The sequence below is a fragment of the Lithobates pipiens genome, unplaced genomic scaffold (genome assembly GCF_037356315.1).
Source record: "Lithobates pipiens isolate NorthernLeopardFrog02 unplaced genomic scaffold, aLitPip1_a1.2 Scaffold_13, whole genome shotgun sequence".
Classification (NCBI taxonomy): domain Eukaryota; kingdom Metazoa; phylum Chordata; class Amphibia; order Anura; family Ranidae; genus Lithobates; species Lithobates pipiens.
The window spans coordinates 112160411-112175194 of record NW_027507718.1 but is presented as its reverse complement, the minus strand read 5'-3'; the positions used below and the strand labels follow the sequence as shown (position 1 = coordinate 112175194).

The following is a 14784-nucleotide window of genomic DNA, read 5'->3' as shown; positions in this document are numbered from 1 at the left end:
CACCTAAATTTGCTAAAAGAAAAACAAAATCATGTTCTTTTTGTAGAGTATGCCTTAGACTGCAGGGCAACTGAGCATACAAGTGTGACCAAGAACAATTATAATGAATGGGATTCTGTGTATTCAGGCAATGTAAGGCCTCTTGCACACTGCAGCTTGAAAAAGCTCATTATAGCTTTTATTTTTATTTTTTAACTGAGCTAAAATACAGCCCATTAATTGTAATGTGCCTATGCACACAGGTGCATAAACAAGTGCCATGCATTCTTCAGTAACCAAAAAAATAGAAAAATCAACATTTATGGTCAGTATTTTACGCCTCAAGCTGGCAAATACGCACGAGTGCGTGCAAATGGCCATTTGCATATTGTGCAGAATGAGAACGCAAGATTAAATTTGTTCGATAATCCGTGAGTGCATGAGAAAATTCGCAAACGCATATATGCGAAAATGCATGTAAATATGAGCAAATATGTGAAAAAAAGCCTGAAATTACGTCTGAAAAAGTAGATGCTCAAACAGGAGTATCAAGTGCAAGAGGCCCTAGGTGTAGGGAAATGAGCAGAAAAATGCACAAGTGTGAATGGGGGGCTTACATACATTCCTATTGAAGTCTGAAGGCCAAAAACACCTAAATATGTTAAAAAGAAAAGAAAAATGAAAAAAAGCTCAGGTACTTTTTGTAGAGTAGGAAGTAGACCGTAGGGCGACTGAGTATGCAAGTGTGACCAGTGACAATTAGGATGAATGGGATCCTGGGTATTCAGGCAACGTAAAGGGGTAGGGAAATGAGCAGAAAAATTCTCAAGAGTGAATGGGGGCTTACATGCACTCCCCACTGAACTCTAAAGGCCAAAATATAATATCCTCAAAAGAAAAAAAAATTACTTTTTGTAGAGTAGGCCATAGACTATAGGGCAGTGATGGCAAACCATAGCACCCCAGATGTTTTGGAACTACAATTCCCATGATGCTCAGCTACACTGTAGAGTGCATGAGCAGCATGGGAAATGTAGTTCCAAAACATCTGGGGTGCCAAGGTTTGCCATCACTGCTATAGGGCGTTTGAGCATAAAAGTGTGAGCAGGGACAATTAGAATGAATGGGATTCTGTGTAGTCAGGCAATGTAGGGTTGAAGGAAATGAGCAGAAAAAATTTCAAGTGTGAATGAGGGGCTCCCGATGAAGTCTAAAGGCACAAAACTCTAAATATGCTCAAAAGAAAAAAAAAAGCTCATGTACTTTTTGTAGCTTAGGCCTTAGAGCAGCTGAGCATACAAGTGTGACCAGTGACAATTAGGATGAATGGGGTCCTGGGTAGTCAGGCACCATAAAGGGGTAGGGAAATGAGCATAAAAATTCTCAAGTGTGAATGGGGGCTTACATGCACTCCCATTGAAATCTAAATGCCAAAAAACAAAATAAAAATAAATATGCTCAAAAGAAAAAAAAATCATATACTTTTTGTAGAGTAGGCCATAGACTATATTATTATTATTATTATTATACACAATTTATATAGCGCCAACAGTTTATGCAGCGCTTTGCAATGTAGAGGGGGGAAATCACACATACAGTACAGTTAAATACAGAAGGGACAGGAGGGCCCTGCTTGTAGAGCTTACATTCTAAAGAGAGGGGGGAGGTGGTACAAAAGGTAATAGATGCGGGGAATGATTTGATGGGGGTGGCTCAGGGACAGTTGTTAGATGGGTGTGGGATAGGCTTCCCTGAATAAGTGAGTTTTTAGGGATCTCCTAAAGGTGGACAGGTTAGGGACTGATCGGATATACCAAGGCAGGGAGTTCCAGAGGATGGGAGAGGCTCTGGGGAAGTCCTGAAGGTGAGCATGAAAGGAGGTAACAAGGGAGCTAGAGAGCAGGAGGTCCTGGGAGGAGCAGAGGGGACAAGTAGGGCGATAACTGCAGATGAGGTTGGTGATGTAGCTCGGGCGATGTTGTGGATGGCCTGGTATGTTGTGGTTAGCATTTTGAATTTTATACGGGGGGCAGGGGAAGCCAGTGAAGGGATTGGCAGACAGAGGCAGCAGTCACAGATTGGTTAGTGCGATGTAATAGTCTAGCAGCAGAATTCTTAAGAGACTGAAGGGGGGATAGCCTGCATTAGGCTAGGCCATTAAGGAGAGAGTTGCAGTAGTCAAGGCGGAAAATAATCAAGGAGTGAATAAGTTGCTTTGTGGTGTCATTAGTCAGTAAGGGTCCAATTCTGTAGTTGTTGCGGAGGTTAAGGCGGCAGGATTCAGCCAATGATTGGATGTGGGGGCTCATGTGTGGAGGGACCAATGGTTGTGCTGTTGATCTTCATGGTAAAGTCATGGGGGGGGGGGGGAGCAGGAAGGAGGAAATATAACAAGCTCAGTTTTAGAAAGATTGAGTTTGAGAAAGTGGTGTGACATCAATACTGATATGTCATTCAGTAAGTTTGATATTCGCGAGGAGATAGAGGGGATGAGTTGAGGAGTGGAGAGATAGATCTGGGTGTAGAGGTGTAGAGGTGGTATTGGAAGCCATGGGAGGTTATCAACTGGCACAGGGAAGAGTGAGAATAGGAGGGGCCCGAGGACTGAACCTTGGGGTACCCCCAACAGAGAGAGGAAGAGGAGCGGAGGAGATGGAGTTGTGACACTGAAAATGCGCTGAGATAGGTAGGAGGAGAACAAGGATAAAGCAGAATCACAGAGACTATATGGTGACTGAGCATATAAGTGTGAGCAGGGACTGGGATTCTGCGTAGTCAAGCAATGTAAGGTTGAATGAAATGAGCAGAGAGGCGATTCAGTTCGCATTGTGCGCTATATAAGTATTTCATTCATTCATTCATTCAAGTGTGAATGGAGCCCTACATGCACTCCCATTGAAGTCTTAAGGCCAAAACCACCTAAATATGCTCAAAAGAAAAGGAAAAAATAAATAAATGCTCATGTCCTTTTTGTAGAGTAGGCCATAGACTGTAGAGCGACTGAGCATATAAGTGTAACCAAGGACAATTACAATTGAATGAGATTCTGTGTAGTCAGACAATGTAAGGGGTAGAAAAATAAGCAGAAAAAGTCTTAAGAGTGAATGGGGGGCTTACATGCACTCCCATTATTATTATACAGGATTTATAGAGCGGCAACAGTTTACGCAGCGCTTTACAATATAAAAGGAGACAATACAGTTACAATACGATAAAATACAAGAGGATTAAGAGGGTCCTGCTCAGAAGAGCTTACAATCTAATAGGGTTGGGCAGGTGGTAGAAAAGGTTGTAACTGTGGGGAATGAGCTGATGGAAGTGGTAGGAGATTAGTTGGAGACGTGATAGGCTTTCCTGAAGAGATGAGTGTTCAGGGATCGCCTGAAGGTAGTACAAGTAGGGGTTAGCTGAACCAGTGGAGGTAGTGAGTTCCAGAGGATGGGAGAGGCTCTGGAGAAATCCTGGAGACAAGAATGGGAAGAGGAGACGAGAGAGCTTGAGAGTAGGAGGTCTTGAGAAGAGCGGAGAGGATGATTTGGGTGGTATTTGGAGAAAAGATTGGTGATGTAGCTCGGGGCAGAGTTGTGAATGGCTTTGTATGTTTGACATCTATCGGACTAAAAACACCTAAATATGCTAAAAAAACAAACAAAAAAAAAAAACGTATGTACTTTTAGTAGAGTAGGCCATAGACTGTAGGACTACAAAACATACAAGTGTGACCAGGGACAATTAGAATGAAAGTGGTTTTGTGTAGTCAGGCATAATTGTAAGGTGTAGGGAAATGAGCAGAAAAATATGCAAACATGAATGGAGCTTACATGCACTCCTGTTGACATCTATGGGACCAAAAACACCTAAATATGCTAAAAAAAAAAAAAAAGCTCTTTTTGTAGAATAGGCCTTAGCCCTTGTACACACAGTCAGACATTCCAACAATAAAATCCGTCGGATTTTGTCCGAAACTGGTGTTGCATACACACGGTCGGACAATAACATGACATTATTTCGTTACGACGGGACTACGTTCAGGCTAGTAGCCAATAGCTTTGGTCTCAGAATTTGATCTGAGCATGCGTGGCACTGTGTCCGATCGTGTGTAGAGAATTCCGATCGGACAAACTTTGTCCGTCGGATATTCCGACGGAAACAGTCCGGTGGAGCCCACACACGGTCAGATTATGCGACAACACAGTCCGATAGGACATTTTCCGTTGGAATATCTGACCGTGTGTACAAGGGCTTAGACTGTAGGTTGACTGAGCATATAAGTGTGACCAAGGACAATTAGAATGAATGCTATTCTGTGTAGTCAGGCAATGTAAGGGGTAGGGAAATGAGCAGAAAAAGTCTCAAGTGTGAATGGGGGCTTACATGCACTCCCATTGAAGTCTAAAGACCAAAAACACCTAAATATGCTCAAAATAAAAAAAAAGAAAAAAAAAACTCATGTACTAGACTTGTGCACAACGGAAAATTTTGTTTTGTTTCGTTTTCACTCGGAAAAGAAATAATTTCGTTCTGTTATATCCATTATGTTATGTTAATTTGTTTTCACATACTTTATTTCTGTAGAGTGCCGATATTCGTTATACCGAATTGATTTGTTTTGTATGTATATCAATTTGATTCAATAGTTATGTATGTATATATATTTGTGATAATGATTCATAGTTTGGAAAGTCGTTTGTTTATTGAATCTATTAACACACACAATGACAGTGGGGGAGATTTACTAAAACTGGTGCACTGCGAATCTGGAGCAGCTGGCAATGGTCGCCAATCAGCCTCTAACTTCAGCTTGTTCAATTAAGCTTTGGCCATAAAACCGGGAAGCTGATTGAGTTGCACCAGATTTTGCACTCTCCAGCTTTAGTAAATAACTCCCAAGATCTCTTTTCCTCTGCTCAAACACAATACAACACCCTTCTCACTCAGTTCTAAGGAATGCACTTTGCCGGTAATTCAACCTCCAGCACAAAATTAATCAGCTGATTGGACTGTAAGATTTATTGAGTTGACCTTTTGTTTCATTAGACCTTAAGGCCCCATTTGCACCTGAGTGTAGTGGTTTTGAGCGCTTTGTTGAGCGGATTTGCGCGTTTCCATGCAGCGTTTTTGAGCTTTGGCTTTTTTTTATTTTTTATTAGGCAATAGGAAAAAAATATAATTTGTTGCTATGTTGTCATCTGCTTCCTGGGTGACTATGCTCCAAAAAATGCCCAAATCTGCCCGATTTAAGCGACAAAAAAGGGTCCAGAATTTGTCAGGGATTTTGGAGTGGAGATATGAACCATCTCCATAGAGAACAATGGATTTTTCCCCTCAAGCATTTTGTAGCTTCAGACTTCAAGCTACAAAATGCTCTGGTGTGAATGGGGCCTTAACGAATCATGTTGAATTAATCCGTTATATCCGCTATAATTTCTTTCGTATTAGTTGAAATTTGTTATTTTTTTCTTTGGACATTCAAATGCATCCAAATGTCTGAAAGATGCAAAATTCGGCCAAATTTTGTTACGAAATGAATTGCAGATGTCTATAATGTACTTTTTGTAGAGTAGGCCTCATGCCGTGTACACACAGTCGGACTTTCTGGCAGAAAAGGTAATTTTTTTTTTATAACATTTTATTTATTTTCTCCACCCATATTCATTAACATATAAACACAATATACATACATTCAGTTTTTTATCCCCTGTATTGACCCATGTACATCCAAAAAAAAAAAACCCAACACCCCTTCCCCCTCCCCAGTCTCTCTTACAGACCATATAAATTAATGCAGGGCTCAATCCCTTACCCATTTAACCTCCCCACCATTCCAACTTAAAGGGGTTCTGCACTCATAATACAACATTTGCCCATTCTGTTGCCTCTAGTTAATATATCTCATAATGCCACCTGTTTTTTTTTTTTGATTCACCTACCTTTTGTAATCTTCAGTAGTTTATTTTAAACCCCTGCGGCGATGGGCGGTCTCTTGCGGGGATCAGCGTAATTTCCTGTTGAAGCCCGCACTGTCTCCTGGGATCTCGTTCGTGTAATCCCAGGAGACATTGCGGCTAATGCACCCGACATCTCGCGAGATTTCGGGTGCTACAGCCGACATCTCACGAGATTTCGGGTGCTACAGCCGACATCTCGCGAGATTTCAGGTGCTACAGCCGACATCTCGCGTGATTTCGGTAAATACAGCCGAGATCTCGCGAGATCTCGGCTGTAATTACCAAAATCACGCGAGATGTCGGCTGTAGCACCCGAAATCTCGCGAGATGTCGGGTGCATTAGCCGCAATGTCTCCTGGGATTACACGAACGAGATCCCAGGAGACAGTGCGGGCTTCAACAGGAAATTACGCTGATCCCCGCAAGAGACCGCCCATCGCCGCAGGGGTTTAAAATAAACTACTGAAGATTACAAAAGGTAGGTGAATCAAAAAAAAAAAACAGGTGGCATTATGAGATATATTAACTAGAGGCAACAGAATGGGCAAATGTTGTATTATGAGTGCAGAACCCCTTTAACTAAATCCCTATATTATCTCCATTGAGTAAGGATGAGCCAAACACCCCCCTGTTCGGTTCGCACCAGAACCTGTGAACAGACCTAAACTTCATGTGAACTTTAGAACCCTATTAAAGTCTATGGGACTCGAACGTTCAAAATCTAAAGTGATAATTTTAAAGGCTAATATGCAAGTTACTGTCCTAAAAAGTGTTTGGGGACCCGGGTCCTGCCCCAGGTTACATGGATCAATGCAAAAAAAAAGTTTTAAAATCGGAAGTTTTTTCGGGAGCAGTGATTTTAATAATGATTAAAGTGAAACAATAATGTCACGACTTAGAACTGGTAGAAATCTTTTATAGTATACATTTGTAAAGCCATCCGGGCCTGGACTCTTACCTAACGCTAAAGTCGTTATCACCCTATTCAGTTCTTCCTCCGTAATTATTTGTTCCATTCCCTCGAGTGCTTGTTTCGGGATAGTGGGCAGTTCCGCAGCCCTTAAATATTCTCTAATTTTCCTTTTCTTTTCCTCTAATCCCCCCTCCCCATTCCTCACTGGGTCTGACTCTATATTATACAATAATTTATAATACTTATTTGTTTCTTTTTCACTACCAAATTATGGACATGCTTTAGTTCTTGTTGTCTCGTTAACTGTTTGGTCAGTAGCTTTCCTCCTTTACTACCTTGCTCATAGAAGCGATGTGCATAATACCTTTGCTTATTTTTCACTTTTTAATCTAAACATTGAACTAATTTCAGTCGTAGTTCCTCCAATCTATTCAGCTCTACAGGTTGTAGGCTACTTTTATGTTTGATTTCTAGTTTGTGTATTTCTTCTAAGAGCTCCTCCATTTCCTTTTGCTGTTTTTTTCTAAAATGTGAGCCCTGCGCAATCAATTCCCCCATCATTACTGCCTTGTGGGCCTCCCACACCGCCTGGTTGGACACCTCACCCGGCACTTTATCTTCAAAATAAACAACTAACTTATTATATAATTTTTTTAAAACTCTTTTATCATCCAATATAGTTTCATTTAAACGCCATACTTTTCCTTTACTACCTGTCATTCTCAACCCCATGCTCAATTCTATTGGGGCATGATCTGAAATCGTGACTAATCTAATTTTAGAAGATTGCACCCGATGTAAGTCAAACTGATCTATCATAAATAGATCAATCCGTGAATAAGTGTTATGTGTCTTAGAATAGTAACTAAAGTCTTTCTCTCGTGCTTGTAGTGTCCACCAACTATCTACCAAGTGTAACATTCTCAAACTTTTTTTTAAATGTCTCTGTGCTCTAAATGATAATGGTGTTTTACCGGATGAGGTGGCCATCCCAGGATCTAGCGTGAGATTAAAATCTCCCCCTAGTATTAATACCCCTTCCCTAAACTTCCCTAATTTTTTCAATGTTTTTGATATAAAGTCCACCGTGCGATTATTAGGAGCATAAATTGTCGCTAATGTACAGCACTGCCCATAAATTTTCCCCTTCACAAACAAATAACGTCCCTCTGGATCTGCTTCCACTTCCATACAGGAAAAAGGACATTGTCTATGGAACACTTTTGAGACTCCTCTCGCTCCCCTAATAGGAGAGGTCACATGATGCCATTGGTTAAACGATGAACATGGCAACTGTGGGGTCGCTCCTGTCGTGAAGTGCGTCTCCTGAAGGAACACAATCTCTGCTCCCAGGGTACGCAGTTCGCACCAGAGCCGGCCCCTTTTACATGGGGAATCCAGTCCCCATACATTATAAGACTCTATCCTGACCTCTTCCATTTTCCCTTACTTTTTTTCTCTCTTCTTTTTTTGTTCTTTTGTTGGCTTCCTCTGAATATATCCGGGGTCGAGAGAATAGTAAGGAGAGAGAAGGAGGGAAAAAAAAAAGGACCCCCCCCCCACCTGGATGTACCTATTTTACCCAAATATCCCCAACCACCACTAACAGGGGGATCCCTCCCTGGATAGGTATACTGCCCACCCCTGGATTTCTCCTCCCTCCCGCCTACATGGGGAATCAGAAGTCTCCCTTCTTGGGACCATCCTATCGGGGGCAACATAATTGCCGGTGTGGGTGATAAACCCGGTTCCCCCGGGCTCCTGGGGAGCACAACCCAGCAATCTAGAGCGAGAAAAAAAAAATAAAAAATTAATAAGAGAAGGATGTGGGAAGAAGAGAAGGGCCGAAGACAGGCAGGGGGCATTAGTGGCATGTAGGGCGGGGGGGCTAGTTCTCCTAATTTCTAATAAATATAATACCTATGGAGGGGTTTCCTCAACCCCCCCTTTCCCTGTTCCCCCTCCCCACCTACCACTCACCATGTTCCAGTCTCCACCCCCTCTTCCTCCCCCACCTCCTTCTTTTGTCCTTTGCCAACTGTCCATGTCCATCTTTTATCTTATCTTCCTCCCTCCACCTCTAATTGGAATTTGACTCCATTGCTCCGGACGCCGCATGGGAGATTTAATACTATTCAGTCTCCAATCTACAAAGTCCACTGCTGGTAGGCCTAGCCTAGTATCTCAGTAAAGTTCTTTAAATCATCTTTTCACCTGAGGACTGCTGTCTTTCCATTTTGCGAGGTCGTTATTCGAAAGGGAAAGCCCCACCCATATTTCACCTCTGCAGTACGCATTACTTCCAGTAAAGGCCGGACAGTCCTACGTTACACTAATGTGCGATATGATAAGTATGGAAATAGGGATATCTGGCAACCTTCATACTCTATAGTAGGATTATTACGGGCTGCTTTCATAATTGCCTCCTTCATAGTAAATCTATGCAGTTTGCATATGATGTCTCTGGGTCTGTCTGTACTCTGGGAGGGTTGAGACAGAAACCGATGTACTCTGTCTATTTCCACTGTTTCTATTGTCAAGGGCTCCAGAATCTGATGAAAAAGTTCTGTCACTGTCTGTAATAAGTCCGTACCCCCTTTTGCCTCAGCCAGACCTCTTATACGGATATTTTGCCTTCGATCCCTATTTTCTTGATCGTCCAATTGATCTAATAGTGAGTTTATTATTCCTTCATGGTGCTTTACCATCTCCTGGGTGTCCGCCACTGCCAGTTTAATCCCATCTTGGCTTGTCTCCATCTCTTCCACTCTATGCCCCAGGGCTACTATATCCTCTCACAGGCCATCCATCATTTGATTACATGATAACTCCACTACTGCAATTAGTGATTGCATATCAGTTTTTGTGGGGAGAGCTTTCAATAGTTCCCTTAGCTCTTTATCCATTATCACACCTATTGCCTCTGTTTGGGATACCGTTTGCTCTGATGAGGGACTTTGTATCAGAGATATAGGTTGTGATGTTTGTTTTCTTATGTCCCCTTCTGGGGTTCCATCTAGGGTCCTACCCGGGCTCACACATCCCACTCCCCCATTGGGGGTTCTCCCTTCACAGTCCACCCCTTGAGTGCCTTCCTTTGAGGGGTCCACATTTCTCACCCCTCTACTCCCCTCTCCCGGGGTGTCCTGTATCCTATACTGCCCCTGGGCTCCTTTATTGAACTCAGTCTCTGTGCCTTGATGATTTATTTTGCAGTTCTCACCTGCGGTCATATGATTATCCCTCCCGGCCATGCTGTCCTGCTCCTCCATCCCCAGCTCTCCAATCATACTGTCTCCAGCCAGTGTTAAACTTGTTAAACCTTTCCTTTTAAATCCCGGCGGGCCTTGACCCTTCATTTGCATTTCTTTTTCACACCTGTGCATTCCTTGGCTGACTTTGCATTCAGGTGATCCGTTACCTTTCACGTCTGTCTCTAGTCGTTTCCGGGCTGCTTTTCCCTGCTCCGCGCTCAGTGGAAACAGATATGCTCTCAGGCCGCCCCTGTCCCGTCTGAGGCTTCCCCCTACCCAGAGACTGCGGAGCGGTATGCCGCCGTGTCGCCATGTTGGGCTTCAGTCTCAGAGGAACCCGGAACCAGGACGTGGGAGGGCCATCTCGTGTCTCGCTACAGCTCCGCACCGCTCAGCTCAGCTTCCCCAGAGCCTGGAGGTTCACCGCGCGCTCACACATCACGTCTCATCTCAACACCACGCTCCGTTGATCTGGCAGAAAAGGTCAGACGGAATCATTCCATCGGATATTCTGATCGTGTGTATGCCTCATCTGACTTTTTATTTTTCGAAAATCCTGGCGGACCTAGAAATAGAACATGTTTTAAATCTTTCCAATGGAATCAATTCCTATCGGGAAAACCGTTCGTCTGTATGTTATTCCGATGGACCAAAAATAACACAAGGGAAGCTATTGGCTACTCGCTATTGAACTCCCGTTTTCTAGTCCCGTTGTACGTGCCGTACGTAACCACATTCTAGACAATCGGACTTAGGTGTGATTGTGTGTGTAGTCAAGACCGTTTCAGTGGAATTCCGTTGGAAAAACCGCCAGAGTTTATGTTGAAGGAAAAACCGGTCGTGTGTACGCGGCATTAGACTGTAGGGTGACTGAGCATACATGTGTGACCAGGGACAGTTATAATGAATGGGATTCTGTGTAGTCAGGGAATGCAAGGGGTAGGGAAATGAGCCGAAAAATTCCCAAGTGTAAATGGGGGCTTACATGGATTGAAGTCTAAAGGCCAAAAACTCCTAAATATGCTCAAAAGAAAAAAAAAAAGCTCATGTCCTTTTTTCGAACATAGGGCGTTGAGTGACAGAGCACACTAGTGTGACCAGAGACAATTAAAAGAACAGGATTCTGCATGTGTGGAAAATAGAGCTTGGGCGTCTTCTCAACTCCGACCCAAACTTTGGCCCCAATGAACTGTGGCCCGGGTCATTCCTTGCCCGCGCCTCGTTGGGGTACAAAAGAGCATGAGTTTGGGTTAGAAATGAGTTCGGAAGATGCCCAAGCTCGTCTCTAGTAGAGAAAAAAACGCTCAAGTGTGAACGGAGGGACTCAGTGCTAGCGGTGAGGAAGTGACCTATAATGCAATGAGCCTGCGTTCACCTCAAACCTCCAATCACAGGTAAGAGAGTCTTTTATTTTATTTAAATCCCAGAGGCACATGGTTGGATGTTTGTGGTGACTTATGAGCACTTCCCCCTCTGTGTTCACCCAGCTGACAGTAGATGTGAGTTTTTTTTCCCTTGTGTCCCATGTGTGTAGTCCCCCAGGATCACTTGTAGCCTTTTACCTCAGGAGGCTGCCTGCCTGCCTGCCTGCAATAGAGGAGAACAAGCCCAGCTTTCCCCCCTCCCTCCCCGCTGTCCTCCCCCCCTCCTGCGGGGCGCAGGCGCAGCTCTCACATTCGGCTCTGCTCGGCACGGCTCGGCTATTTCCGCCTCTTTGTTTTAAACTCCTGCCGGAATTTTTTTTTCCTCTTCATTTCCAATCTTGTTTTTTTAACTAAGGGGGGACTGGTCGGGAGCACGAGTGAGCCCCGTGTGGCCCCCACACACATCCGTCCTTTTCCTTGGCTTTGGCAGCTGCACAGCTCTGCACACAGCGAGGCTTCTCCCCTTGCCCTGTGTGTGTGTCTGTCTGTGCTCTGCCCGGTGGAGAAACCCCCCTCCAGCAAAGCAAGCGGCGGCTTCATCTCCACAGACACCCGGCAACTACAGCGGCACCATTGCAGCAGGTCAGTGTGTGATTAGATATCCCCACCACCCCTGCAAAGTGAGGGGGACCTGGGCTCCCATAGAGAGCAGTAGTCAGGATTGTGACTCCCCTCCCCACCTTATCAGCCCTCCCTTTTTTTCCCTTCATCTAGCACATCTCTTGTGTTTAAAGCCCCACACTACATACAACAGTATATACAATACATATACATGTGTGTGTGCAACCATGCTACAGCCCCCCAGTCATGTCTCCATCCTGTATTCCAGCACTCCACTTTCTGTGCCCCCCCCCCCCCCCTGGCTTATGGCCTGAAGAGGGATTCACTAATGCATCTGCCTTCAACATCTCTCTCCCCCCCCCCCCCAGGTCTTTTCTGTTTATTTCCCCCACCCCCTGCTATGGTTGGAGAAGATTGCTAAGTGAATTGCCCTTTTACCCTTCAGCTAACATTAGGTTTCATGGTCTACCTTGGCTTTGCAGCTTTACCAGTCTCAAGCCTTCATCAATCACCCCATGTCCCTCAGACTGTGGAGTTCTGCTAGGGTCTGTGGAGTTCTGGAGAGGTCCTGGTGAATTTGTTGGGGTCTGTAGAGTTCTGGAGAGGTCCTGGTGAATTTGTTGGGGTCTGTAGAGTTCTGGAGAGGTCCTGGTGAATTTGTTGGGGTCTGTAGAGTTCTGGAGAGGTCCTGGTGAATTTGTTGGGGTCTGTAGAGTTCTGGAGAGGTCCTGGTGAATTTGTTGGGGTCTGTAGAGTTCTGGAGAGGTCCTGGTGAATTTGTTGGGGTCTGTAGAGTTCTGGAGAGGTCCTGGTGAATTTGTTGGGGTCTGTAGAGTTCTGGAGAGGTCCTGGTGAATTTGGTGGGGTCTGTGGAGTTCTGGAGAGGTCTGTGGAGTTGTGGTCGGTCCTGGAGAATTTGGTGGGGTCTGTGGAGTTCTGGAGAGGTCCTGGTGAATTTGGTGGGGTCTGCGGAGTTATGGAGAGGTCCTGGAGAATTTGGTGGGGTCTGCGGAGTTCTGGAGAGGTCCTGGAGAATTTGGTGGGGTCTGCGGAGTTCTGGAGAGGTCCTGGTGAATTTGGTGGGGTCTGCGGAGTTGTGGAGAGGTCCTGGTGAATTTGGTGGGGTCTGTGGAGTTCTGGAGAGGTCCTGGTGAATTTGGTGGGGTCTGTGGAGTTCTGGAGAGGTCTGTGGAGTTCTGGAGAGGTCTGTGGAGTTCTGGTGGGTCCTGGAGAATTTGGTGGGGTCTGCGGAGTTCTGGAGAGGTCCTGGTGAATTTGGTGGGGTCTGTGGAGTTCTGGAGAGGTCCTGGTGAATTTGGTGAGGTCTGTGGAGTTCTGGAGAGGTCTGTGGAGTTCTGGAGAGGTCTGTGGAGTTCTGGTGGGTCCTGGAGAATATGGTGTGGTCTGCGGAGTTCTGGAGAGGTCCTGGTGAATTTGGTGGGGTCTGCGGAGTTCTGGAGAGGTCCTGGAGAATTTGGTGTGGTCTGCGGAGTTCTGCGGAGTTCTGGAGATGTCTGCGGAGTTCTGGAGATGTCTGCGGAGTTCTGGAGGGTCCTGGAGAATTTGGTGGGGTCTGCGGAGTTCTGGAGAGGTCCTGGAGAATTTGGTGGGGTCTGCGGAGTTCTGGAGAGGTCCTGGAGAATTTGGTGGGGTCTGCGGAGTTCTGGAGAGGTCCTGGAGAATTTGGTTGGGTCTGCGGAGTTCTGGAGAGGTCCTGGAGAATTTGGTGGGGTCTGCGGAGTTCTGGAGAGGTCCTGGAGAATTTGGTGGGGTCTGCGGAGTTCTGGAGAGGTCCTGGAGAATTTGGTGGGGTCTGCGGAGTTCTGGAGAGGTCCTGGAGAATTTGGTGGGGTCTGCGGAGTTCTGGAGAGGTCCTGGAGAATTTGGTGGGGTCTGCGGAGTTCTGGAGAGGTCCTGGAGAATTTGGAGGAATTCCAGAGAGATCTATGGAATTCTGGTGGGTTCTGGTGAATCTGTGGAGTTCTGGAGAGGTCTGTGGAGTCCTGGAGAGGTCCTGCTGAATTTGGTGGGGTCTGTGGAGTTTTAGCGAGCTCCTGGTGAATTTGATGGGGTCAGTGGAGTTCTGCAGAGGTCTGGATTTATCATGGGTCCTGCTGAATTTGGTGGGGTCTGTGGAGTTCTAGTGTTGTAACGTTTAAGGGTGAAGACCGGCTGGTGGGTCCTGGAGAATATGGTGTGGTCTGCGGAGTTCTGGAGAGGTCCTGGTGAATTTGGTGGGGTCTGCGGAGTTCTGGAGAGGTCCTGGTGAATTTGGTGGGGTCTGCGGAGTTCTGGAGAGGTCCTGGAGAATTTGGTGTGGTCTGCGGAGTTCTGGAGAGGTCCTGGAGAATTTTGGTGTGGTCTGCGGAGTTCTGGAGATGTCTGCGGAGTTCTGGAGATGTCTGCGGAGTTCTGGAGATGTCTGCGGAGTTCTGGAGGGTCCTGGAGAATTTGGTGGGGTCTGCGGAGTTCTGGAGAGGTCCTGGAGAATTTGGTGGGGTCTGCGGAGTTCTGGAGAGGTCCTGGAGAATTTGGTGGGGTCTGCGGAGTTCTGGAGAGGTCCTGGAGAATTTGGTGGGGTCTGCGGAGTTCTGGAGAGGTCCTGGAGAATTTGGTGGGGTCTGCGGAGTTCTGGAGAGGTCCTGGAGAATTTGGTGGGGTCTGCGGAGTTCTGGAGAGGTCCTGGAGAATTTGGTGGGGGTCTG

The 14784-nt window shown here is 45.6% G+C and overlaps 1 protein-coding gene across 1 annotated transcript in view; it reads left to right on the top strand.

The window, feature by feature from the left end:
- The first annotated feature begins 11775 nt into the window (after positions 1–11775).
- Positions 11776–14784, top strand: part of PCGF3 (polycomb group ring finger 3) — a 155665-nt gene continuing 152656 nt past the window's right edge. Inside the window, exon 1 of the mRNA XM_077475394.1 lies at positions 11776–12100. The gene's annotated coding sequence lies outside the window, so the exon portion shown is untranslated. The remainder of the gene's footprint in view (positions 12101–14784) is intronic.